Below are 10,657 nucleotides of genomic sequence, written 5' to 3' on the forward strand. Positions count from 1 at the left end.
TCTGTGTCTGTCTAATTGTCCGTCTGTCTGTCTGTCTGTCTAAAAAAAAAAAAAAGTGAAAGTGACATGTGGCCAAGTATGGTGACCCATACTCGGAATTAGTACTCTGCATTTAACCCATCCAAAGTGCACACACACAGCAGTGAACACACACACACACAGTGAACACACACCCAGAGCAGTGGGCAGTCATTTTTTTTGCTGCGGCACCCGGGGAGCAGTTGGGGGTTCAGTGCCTTGCTCAAGGACACCTCAGTCGTGGTATTGAAGGTGGGAGAGAGCGCTGTACATTCACTCCCCCCACCTACAATCCCTGCCGGTACGAGACTCGAACCCGCAACCTTTGAGTTACGAGACCGACTCTCTAACTCTCTATCTCTTAGGCCACGACTTCCCCCAGTCTATCGATCTATCTATCTGTCTCTATCTCTCTGTGTCTATCTATCTATCTATCTGTCTGTGTCTATTTAATTCAATTCAAAATTGTTTTATTGGCATGACTGTAAATGATACAATATTGACAAAGCTTAGTATACATGTACAAAAATAAAAAAATTAATACAAATAATAATAATTAAATGAACATCACAGTAATAGAGTGGAATATTATAACATCTTAGAAGTATTACAGTTTTTCTCAATTGCTTTGGCACATTTTTCAAAACCATCTTACCACTCTCTAAACTATGAGTGCAAATGTCACAACTGTTTGCTGGAACTTCAGAACTTTATTGCATGTCTGCAAAATGTAGTTACTCACCCAAAACATTTCATTCATGCTTCAAAACCTAGTTATCGTGTCAGTAATGCCACCAAAATATAAAGTATTTTTGTCATCGTGTGAGCCACACTGGTCAAAATGTTTAGTTGTTTTTTCACCATGACAGTCAACCATGGAAATTAAGGTTTTATAAAAAAAAATAAAATAAAAAAATCTGATATTTGTTGAGAAGTCAATAGTACATAGAAAAGAAACAAAAAAAAAAAAAAAGTATATGAACATTCGTATTTATACAGTACATTTATTTTTGTACAAATGTATTACATGTAAAGTGAAATCTTGCTTGCCCAATTACTGTACATTTCATATGTTACCACAAATACACCAAATAACATCCATTAAAAAAAAAATATTCTTGGTGGACATCCTGTCGCTCTTGTTGGTCAGGCCAAAGATCACTGTGGTGGACATGTAGGGTAACACACTGAGGTCAGACACATCACACATTCACCTGCTGTCTCTCAGGCTGTGGCACATCCACACGTATCTCGCAGTGAGTGCTAATTTATTATTTATTAATTTATTTTTTTTAATTTATTACTTTTTTATTTTAATTTTATTATTTATTACTTATTTATTAGTTTCACTAATGGCTTTAAAGTTCTTTATTAAGTTGGTGAATTTGTTGAAGTAGAGGTTTCTTATGGATATGTATTTATGACAGTGAAGGAGGAAGTGCATCTCTGTCTCAATCTCTCCTGTCTGACAGTGAGCACACACCCTTTGCTCTGTGGGTAACCAGTTCTTTCTGTGTCTGCCGGTCTCAGTGGCTAGACTGTGCTCGCTGAGCCTGTACTTGGTCAGGATCTGTCTCTGCTTTGTGTCTCTGACACTCTGGAGATAATCTTCCAATTCATAATTTGATTTTAGAGTTCGATAGAATTGTAATTTACTTTGTGTTTTAGTTTCTTGATCCCAATGTTCCAGATATGTATTTTTAGATTGTCTGATCATTTGATTTATTTTGATGTTTGGATTAAAAGCAGTGCTGGTTTGAGATTGGATAGTGTTAGTAGAGTTAGTCAGGCTATTAAGTCTCAGAACTAGCTGACTCAGTGGACTCTTTTCTGGGTTCAGTTCTTGGGTTTGTATTGCTTTAAAATGTAGCGATTCTGTGGGACTTGATTTAAGATGCATCCAGAATTTGAGGGATCTTTTATGCATATGAATAATCTATCTATCTATCTATCTATCTATCTATCTATCTATCTATCTGTCTGTCTGTCTGTCTGTCTGTCTCTCTCTCTCTCTCTCTCTGTCCATCCATCCATCCATCCGTCCGTCCCTCCCTCCATCATCTATCTATCTATCTATCTGTCTGTCTGTCTGTCTCTCTCTCTCTCTCTCTCTCTCTCTGTCCATCTCTCTCTCTCTCTCTCTCTCTCTCTCTCTCTCTCTCTCTCTCTCTCTCTCTCTCTCTCTCTCTCTCTCTCTCTCTCTCTCTCTCTCTCTCTCTCTCTCTCTCTCTCTCTCTCTCTCTCTCTCTCTCTCTCTCTCTCTCTCTCTCTCTCTCTCTCTCTGTCTGTCTGTGTCTCTCTCTCTCTCTCTCTCTCTCTCTCTGTCCATCCATCCATCTGTCCGTCCCTCCCTCCATAATCTATCTATCTATCTATCCTGCATTTTTGTACGGTTTTGATATGGTTTGCACAAAATACGTATTACATAAAATACGCACAAGCTCAACTATGTACATTAATTATCCATCAATGCGGAGGACGCTGATCACTGCTAATATCCATCAAAGAGTTTATGTCTGATTATTTCCCGTTGCTGTACACTAGCGGCGAAGGCGTGCGCTGCAGCCTCTGAGCGAGCACTAGCCTGTGGAGAAGACGGAGTCCAGTGTGTGCGAGAGGAACAGTCAGGTTCGAGTTCTGTTGGGTTCAGCGCAGCAGAGACGCACCGCTTACTCTGTACTCGGACCGGGACTCTCGATTCTCCCTAAAGCAGAAGGCTTGCATTATCAGGCTGAATACCTCCCATGCTAACGTACATTGATATTTCAGGATTGAAGAGTGCCTTACTGCAGCTGCCGCTGGCTTGATATTAACTTGGTGAGTGGATCTTTGAATTCTGGATCAGCTAACTTGCTAATATGTAAACTAAGGGAATTTTATGAAAATAAAAACGTCAGTAGGTCTAGGTTTTGTCAAGGTTGGAACACGCCCTGGAGGTAGCCGAATTATTATAACCGCGCAGAGATAATGGCTATAGTGTTTAGTTGGAATGTGAAGCAGGCTAGGTTCTGTGTGTCCGTCCTTAGCATAACAGCAGCCCTAAAAGCTGTTTCAAAACATAGCGAGCTGTCTATGCAGACAGCATTTTTGGGCGTATTCGAGCGATTCCCCAAAAGCTGTCTAGGTAGGCAGCTCACTAGGTTTTGAGACACAGCTCAAAGTCTCTGGATCATGAACCTCATTTACCTTGTCCACAGTTTAGCCTAGCTTAGCCAGTCTGCTACTGCTCTGGACCTGTTTTGTGTTGTATAAACATCTACATTGCCCCAATATTTTCTAAACGCATTTGTAAACATAAAACAGCGCTGGAAATTGGGTTTTATGTGATAGTTTTATCCGTCCACCTCAACACAACTCAACATTAGCCGCCGTACTGAATCTAAACTGGTCGACTAGCTGTTAGCAAGCTAACAAGCCAGAGAAGAGAAAGAAGTTTGGACTGTGTTAAGTAAATTTTCTTCTGCGTTTGAATTGGATTATTTGGGAAGTTGTGTGGTTGTTTGAACGATTACAGGTCAGTATCTGTTTCTTTCTAGATTTATGGTTAATATTGAGTTAATATTACGAATGTATTTCCAAATGCATTTGTTACTCGAAATAGTTGTGTGGGTACACGTTGTGAATTTTACTGTTTTTCTTTTGTCAGATCTTTTAAATGCACAGTTTGCAACTGTAAAGGAAAGCAGCCTGGTATTGACTCAAATCTAAAGGTTATGTTTTTGTAAAGCAGATTAGTAAAACTAAAATGTCATTATTCACTGTGCAACCCAAATCAGTGCTTAAGCAGAATAAACAACACTATGGCAAAATTTACTCAATATTGTCAAATCTCCTGATCAGTAGATACTGTGGTGTGACCTCCACAAACAAATCAGTGTTTGGTTGTAGGGTTGTAAAAAAGAATGTGCTTGTTAGTTTATAATTAGATTTGTGGCTTTATTTAAGCCTTTCATGTATTAGGGAGCTCATAAATACGTTATAGTGCTGATGAAGTAATTGGAGTCTTAAGTTCTCTCATTGAGATTTAGATTAACCTTCATGTGTCGAGAAATGTAGCCGCTCTGGTCAAAGCGAGTTGCAAGCCCACCAGATAAACAACATTGGTCAAATATTTTTGCACATGCTAATTTAGCTGGGGTACACTGACTTTCTGTCTGAGCAGGGTCTTTGGGTAATATTGGCTGTAGGTGCTGAAAAACAGCTTTGTGGGAAATCTGTGCAGTGGTTGCGGCTGGAATATCTGTTAGTGCACAGCAAAACATGTTAGGGCAGCAGAGTGGTTTGTCTTTGGGATTAGGGCGAGAGGCTCTTGTTTTGCTGGTTGAAAAGCTGCATCTGAATGGAAAGGTTAGTAGATTTAATAATGAGAAATGACAGGCATTCTGAACCTCCTTGCTGAATAGCCAGAGACGTTGAATGTCTGTGCTCATGCAGGTATTTATCTCTGGTTTGAATGTGAATGACTGAGTCAGATGGAAACCGGGGGCATGGAAATAGGTGGCTCACAATTTGTGTGGCTCTGTGTGAAGCAAGATAAATATCAAATTGAGTCTTTCATTAAAGAAAGGAAAAAGACCTTGCTGGCAATGCAGAGAGAACCCGAGTATGACCTCGAGTCAACAAAGGAAGATTTCAGACCGCCACTGGCTAACAGCGAAGAGCTGAGAGTGGTGAACTTAGGGTGCTTTCACACTAGCACTTTTGGTGCGCACCCGGGTTCGATTGACGTCAGAGTTCGGTACGTTTGGATGATGTGAACACTGTCTTCCGAACTCGGGTGCGCACCCACGAACCGTACCCGAGTCCGCTTAAAAAGGGTGGTCTGGGGTAAGGTTCAAGTGAACTCCAGTACGGTTCGCTGCTGATGTGAACGCAATTGTACCAAATCATGGAAGTGAACCGCTATTAATGACGTATTATTTGATAAAAATGTGCGTTTGTGTGTGTTTCACTCACTTTCCTGACGAGTGTGACTGACGCGCTGCAAGCAGAGAGCTGTATATCTCATTTATATTCACCTTCAGAGTTCTTTAGAGCATTTGCATAAGGCAGACATAAGTGCCGTTATGTACTGAAGCTTTGGAAACAAAACCAACGGTTCAAAAGCATAAATATAAAATTGAAGAGAGCAATGCTTCGCATTTTGCCGTCTTCTCCTGCGCTATCGTTACTAAGCAACGGGGTAAACAGCTGCTGGCTTGATGACGCAAACGAACCGCGGTTCGGCCCCAAATAATATAATGTGAACACAGTCCAGCGGGGGGAGGGGGGAGCAATCGAACTCGGGTTCGGACCAAGCAATCGAACCAAGTGTGAAAGCACCATTAGAGTCAGCAAGTTGTGTGGCTCTCTCAACATCAGATCTGGTGTTTGTCTTCCATTCATCGTGCAGTGCATTTTGACATGCACACCTTAAAGTGATATTTAAAAGTTCAATACAAGTTAAGCTTATTTGTCTATTGCTGCAACTAGGGCTGTGCAAAAAAATCAAATGTGATTTTCAAGCTACACAAAATCGCGTTCAAAATCGGCAATGAATCGCCTGCGATTTTGAACACGATTTTGTGTAGCTTGTCAGTGATCTACGGCTCTGTGTAGTAAATGCCGCTCCATCTGAAAGCACGTGCTGGAGATTTACTACTAATCACCAGAAGCGGCTTTACTGATGAGATTCGCATGAAAATCGCATTCGATTTTTTGCCCAGCCCTAGCTGCAACTAATGATTATTTTGATAATCCATTAATCTGTCGATTATCATTGATTAATTGGATGCAAACTGCCAAATTATAATAAAAAAAAAAGTTATTACATCCTGCCCAGTGTTGTTCTCCAAACAGTATGCAAAATCAAGAGTATATGGATAGGCTCTCGTAAAAAAAAAAAGTATTTAAAACAAAACAAAAAAAAAAAACCGGGCATGTAGCAATTTAAATGTAAATTTACCGTCCAACAAAAAGAATATTCAACAAAGAAAGTCAGAATTATTACACTGTCTGTTTGATGTGCACGTGGGCGTTTGTTAAGTGAAGTCTGTGAAGTTTAATGGACAGGATGAGCCTTTATGCAAAATTGAATATATTTGTGACTTTTATTTACAAATAAGGATATAAGTAGGGTTGGGTACCGAAACTCGGTGCCATGTAACCAGTATGTACTAGAAACGAATCAGAACGCAGATTTCAGTGCCTCATTTCGGGTGCCACCTAAATGCCTGAGAGATCGCTTGAAATATTTGTCCTCTGGTTCTCCGAAATGGATGTAATCACTGGCACCGCACGTGAAAAATAATTTCCAGACTGAGAAAATGCACATGAACGCAAGTCGGAAATACAAATCCAACAAATCTTTGTAGTAACGTGAGTGTTCATGTTGTTTTCACTTCCCGACTTAAAAGCACAACTCAGGAAATGAGAGCATCTGAGGAGCATGTGAATGCAGTAATTACACTTGTTCTGACGGCAGCAGGAAGTCCACTGTTAGCTAGCTAAGCTAAATTAAAATGTCTAAAGCTAAACTTCCCTTGTAATGACTTGCAGTGAGAAGCGTTTCTAAACCTGTTGTCCAACAAGAGAGAACAATAATGTTTTTACTCCACAATACCAGTCAAATGCTTCCTTTTGTGATTTGATGTGGCTTCTGGTCACAGAATGAGGCAGAATATAGGCCTATGTTCTATACTGTAAAAAGGCTATGTCGATTAGTAGGGCTGGGTAAAAAAATATTGATATCTCGATATTAATCGATTATCATTTTTACGGAACGATATAGGTTCTTAAAGGGTTAGTTCACCCAAAAATGAAAATTAGCCCACAAAATATGACTGAGTATCGAACTCGATACCCAGCCCTAGTTATATAAAAAATTGTCTTTGATCTTTCAAGCTGTTTAATGCGAATATGGATGTGGATGTATTGAAGTATTCAAACAATAAATGCCGTTTTGGCGCTGTTTAATCTGGAGTGACAGACCGCTGTAGCGACTCGATCAGCAGACGTGAACTGATCATCTCCTCCACTTTAATACCAGTTTCAGCACACAATAAACATGACTAAACATCCGAAGGTAAGTTAAAAGAAAGGGTACAACTTTGCAAGCCGTATCCTGTCTCATGTAATCGCTCAATTAGTGTTTCCTCCGTGCAAAGACGTCAATATAACGTCTTGTAAACAATGTCACGTAACGTCACATTTACCTCAGAAAAACATATTTGGTGACCATAAACTCATTAGTCAGATAGAAAAATAAACTGTAGAGAGGGGCATTTTGCTAATATTAATATTCGATTCAATATTGCTCGATATTAAATCAAATCAAATCGAATTGGTAATCGAATCATAAGCTTGTGAATAAGAATCGAATCGAATCATGAAATTTGTGTCAAAACCTAGCCCTATCTATTAGCAATGGATTATAAACACTTAATTATTATGAAAATACTAAAGATGGCTTGAAGAACACAGATAAACCATATATTTTCGCAGTCGATATTGTCGATTTATTGTCTCCGATTCATCATTCCAAACGTTTATATCTTATTCTGCTACTTCTGTGATGCATATGTGGAGTTTCTGCGCGAGGGCGCCCTCCGGCGTCCGGTATAAATGAAACAGACGTTACATGTGTTTATAGCGCTATAATGGCCAATCCATCCTATTTTGGGTAAATATTATTTTATTTTTTGAAATTATTGGTTCAGGCACTGTTTAGGCACCGGTACCATTTTAAAAGTATCGATTTAGCACTGGTATCGTAAAAAAAACAAAACAATACCCAACCCTAGATAGAAGCATTTCATGGAGTTATGCACTGAGAGAAACATGTGATTAAAGAGCAGGTCATATGGTATTTTAAAGTGTCCTAATATTGTGTTGGAGTCCCCTACAACAGGTATAAATGCATCTAAGGTCAGAAAACATTGTAATTTTCTCAGAATATACATTTAATATTAGAGTCATTTGCCAATGATTTCGAAACGATTCATTCCAAGCAAGTTCGGAGCAAACCCCTCCCTTCCATAAGCCTACTCTGCTCTGATTGGTCAGCTGGCCAAGCCTGCTGTGATTGGCACAGAGAGGAGTCCTTGAGCAAGTTAGCAAGCGCTACCATTGACAGAGCACCTTTGTAGTGATGGGAAGTTCGGATCATTTTACAGACTCAGACCTTTGAGTCTCGTTCAGCAAAATGAACGAATCTTTTTTCGAGTCATTTCGTTCATTTCGTTCATTTTAACAAAATATAATTAAAATGTTACGTGTTACTTCCCTAATATGTCTACTACTTACGCAAACGTTGATCACACTACAAACAATACAAAATTATAATGCTATAAGAAACAGAAAATTCAACACAGCGTCTTCTCAACATGATGTAAACACACTAACTAGCGGAAGTGTTTGTGGGCAGGTCAGACTCTGTTCGTATTTCGCAGGCAGGCGGGGATTATGCAAATGTGTTACCCAGTGACGTATACGGTAACAGGCAAAAGATTCGAAAATATGACGACTCGTTAAGGCGATTCAGAATCGACTCTCTCTTTTGAGAGACAATATCTTTATTTATCATGCACTTTTTTGATTAACAGCTTTGCAGATTATTTTCATTTAAGGATAGCTATGTTATAAATTGCAAAAGAGATATTTTTCAAAAACCCATATGACCTGCTCTTTAATGCTTTGGCAGATACACTTTTCCTGCAGCAGCTCACTCTCTGTTCTCTGCCATATTTCAGATGCATTTTGACCATAGGAATACATTATTCACTACTATAAAATGGCATGGCTGGTGAATGTTTTCTGTGCACAGCATGCAGGCACAGTTATCAATGATCAATTCGGTAATTTTCATTATCGATTATTATCGATTTTATTACTTCTTGATGCCCTACATCTGTGCCATAATGTTGCTTACTACAAAAATAATTTTCACTCATCCTTACACTTGCCTTTAAGAGACGTTTTTGTAAAAGCATATAATTTGTAAAACACTAATTCTTCTGTTTAAACATGCATTTCTTTTGAGTGTTCACTTTTATTGTAAGAGGGGTTTGCATTCCAAGCAAAAATAATACTAGAAAATCACTGGGTATTATTCGATTATTATTCGAAAATCACACCCCTCCCCCGCATGCACGCACAAACACCCATAAACAGAGAGAGGGAGAGAGACGGGATTCAAGCTTTCAATCTGTATGATAAACCGTTTAATTCAGAAGATAGGCTACCTTAACTCAAGCCATATAATGATTGTAACGTGCTGAAACATATTAATATAATAAACATAACCGAATGATGGCACTTATTAACATAAGAGTCCGTCGATTAGCATAAATCAACTGCTCATAAGGCTAGGACATTTCAATAAAAAAAAAATGGAACCCCTAAAGGGAAAAATATACTTCAATATCTTCTGTCACAATTATATCATTGGGTAATTATACTGTATATAAACTGCGGACATCAGGGAGCCGATATTAATATGCGGGGCATTGAAGTCGCTTATGAACGCGCGCTTGTTTTTTACTTTCACTTTTGAGATTCGCGAACACACGTACAGAGCAGCACTCGGTTGGCAGTACTTACCACACATTTTACAAGATTAGATGTTTGTCAGCGGTGCTCAGGATCTGCAAATCATTCGTCATCACAGCCCTCTACAATGCGAGTAAATCACTCGCATATGTGACTAAATCTTACTCTGGGCGACTAAATGATGTCTAATATTAGCCAGTGGCTAATAAATTCTCAGATTTTACTCGCCAGTGTGTGAGTTGGAGGCTAAGTATAAGTTTAGCACAGATATATTTTCACTCGCCGTACACTCTCTGACTGAGCGATTCAGAGTTTCTCTCTCCATCAAGCGATTTGTGCTATCTTTCAGTTCATCTGAATGGATGTGCAACACACCTGTATTTGATGTACCGTAAACTCTAGTGTGAAGCGCACGACTCGCCGTCGCTTTGTCTCACACACACGCAGAGAGAGAGAGAATTGACGCGCTACATGTAAACGGTATTCTTTGTTGTATTTGGCTGGCGCTCACCTATTATCGTCCCTGTTTTGATTTCAGCAAATCAGTTCGAGCGAACGCACACAACCTGATTAATATCATATTATAATGCTCGACTGACTGATGTTAAGAGTGTATTTTAAGATATTTAAAAAACTGTGCCATTTTACAAACATTTATTATTTATTTATATATACATATATATAGCAGTCTGGCGAGTAAACTAAAAATATTTATTAGCCAATGGCGATTCAATTGCCAAGGTGTCCGTAGAGGGTTGCATCATCCTATCAGTCATCTCTCCTTACTCTGTTTATGTGGTAAGTGAAATGTTATGTACTGTAATGTAACAGGCGGAAAAATTTACTATATTTATTAGATTCAATTGCCAAGGTGTCCGTAGAGGGTTGCATCATCCTATCAGTCATCTCTCCTTACTCTCCTTACTCTGTAAGTGAAATGTTATGTACTGTAATGTAACAGGCGGCTAACCATGTACCTTTAGTGGCTCCGTAGAACGCGTTATTTGTTTTCCGTGGCTTTCTGAATACGGATTTAGCCACATCTCTAACCCAGTCGGGGGTGTTTGTGGTCCGCACAGATCTCATATTTGACATCGTCCCAAGTTCCTGT

General features: G+C 39.2%; 1 protein-coding gene across 2 annotated transcripts in view; it reads left to right on the top strand.

The window, feature by feature from the left end:
* The first annotated feature begins 2,577 nt into the window (after nt 1-2,577).
* ndst1b (N-deacetylase/N-sulfotransferase (heparan glucosaminyl) 1b) overlaps nt 2,578-10,657 on the top strand; it is a 125,548-nt gene continuing 117,468 nt past the window's right edge. The window contains exon 1 of one of the 2 annotated variants that reach the window (XM_016487114.1): nt 2,578-2,835. The gene's annotated coding sequence lies outside the window, so the exon portion shown is untranslated. Of the gene's footprint in view, nt 2,836-3,159; nt 3,533-10,657 lie in introns of those variants that run through there. The other variant, XM_016487115.1, reaches the window with a different exon arrangement.

This window comes from Sinocyclocheilus anshuiensis, unplaced genomic scaffold (genome assembly GCF_001515605.1).
Source record: "Sinocyclocheilus anshuiensis isolate Anshui unplaced genomic scaffold, SAMN03320099.WGS_v1.1 scaffold966, whole genome shotgun sequence".
NCBI lineage: Eukaryota > Metazoa > Chordata > Actinopteri > Cypriniformes > Cyprinidae > Sinocyclocheilus > Sinocyclocheilus anshuiensis.